Source organism: Primulina huaijiensis, chromosome 7, assembly GCF_012295235.1.
Source record: "Primulina huaijiensis isolate GDHJ02 chromosome 7, ASM1229523v2, whole genome shotgun sequence".
Taxonomy (NCBI): domain Eukaryota; kingdom Viridiplantae; phylum Streptophyta; class Magnoliopsida; order Lamiales; family Gesneriaceae; genus Primulina; species Primulina huaijiensis.
The window spans coordinates 21,527,693-21,529,342 of NC_133312.1; positions in this window are offsets into that span (position 1 = coordinate 21,527,693).

A 1,650-nucleotide genomic window follows, 5' to 3' on the forward strand; every position below is an offset into this window, starting at 1 on the left:
TATATTAATTTTGCAATGTTGCACACCTTCTGTGTTCACAGATGATGAGGTGACATATATATATTGAATATATAATTTTATCACGATTAATAGAAATGTGTCACTTCATCGGTGTTCATATAGGTGAACACCGATAGTGTGAAACATACCAAAATTATATATAATATTCGTATAAATAACTTTTCTTTTTAATATTTCCATACCGATTTTAAAGATTTTTTTTATGTTATTTCATATTTTCAATCCTCCATTTTAGATCTCACCTCACACATTTATCATTTAATCAATTTGATTTTAAGAAATTGGATGCGCTATTTTAATGTGCTTAACTCTTTGCTATCATTAAATATGGACCCATTTTTTTAATTAAAAAATCTCAACTAACAATTATTTTTTCAAAAATTTCTCTGATTTTACTATTAACTATGATTAAATTAAAAATATTTTAATCTTTATAATAATAATTTGAAATTATAGATATGAATGGAGAAATATTTTTAGACTCTTGACTTCGAGAATTTAAAATATAAAGATATTGTTATAGTTAGGTTACGTTGATTAAAGCCACATAATACATAAAATAACCAAAAACCTTATTGCATAAATCAATATTGTTTTTACAGTGCTTAACATAAATGCAGAAGTGGTAACATAATTTGGAACAAGACATCAAAACATATAAAAACAAGGCACTATTATTCATATATTTATCCATGATATACTGATCAGTCCTTAATTATAAATCATCTAAGGGACGATGCAATATATCGGTTATTATAACTCACCGCATCAGGTCCTTATCTTATCATGTTTCGAAAATTTTATTTATCTTATCATGTTTCGAAAATTTTCTTACCACTTTCGAATCCTAACAATAGTATAACATTTGAATCATGCGGAACGAAACATATACAAATCAAATGACGTAAAACGAGTAGTGTACGATTGAGTTTTCAAAAACAGGAATATCATTATTTTAAAACACACATATATTGTCACGCCCCGAAATCGAGACGTGTCATCGGCGTTGTTTAACAATTTAAAACCGTATAACAACAAGCCACGTAGTACATCAAATAGCCAAAAGCCAGTCTATTACATAAATCAATAATCGTCTTTACAATGCGATTAAAACGAAATGCGGAAGCGTATAACACGATAATATAACTAAGAGACAATGATAAGACTGGTCTTGAATTGGATTGACTTCATCACCATCCCCAAAAGTATTCTTGTTCTTTATCTTCGATTTGTTTCTCGTTCTTATCTGGAGGTGGGAATGTAAGGGGTGAGTACTTGGGAAATACTCAGTAAATGGGGGCCGATCGGGCATAACGAATATCAAGGTTATAATTATACGAATACATTATTATAATCTCAATCTTAAGCATGTTGAATCGAATATGAACAAGATACAAACATAGCACTGAAAATCATCTCCTTTTTCATGGTTTACTGATCAGTCCCCTATATGTTACTCCTCTAAGGGGCGAGGCCAAAAGAACGGTTATTATAACCCACCGCATCAGGGCCTTAAACAAAACATATCAAATATCGGAATTTCCTTGCCATTTCTAATTCGAATCATTACAGTGCATTTCAAAGATTTCAAACATGCTTTCAAATATTATAACGAATATCAATCAACAA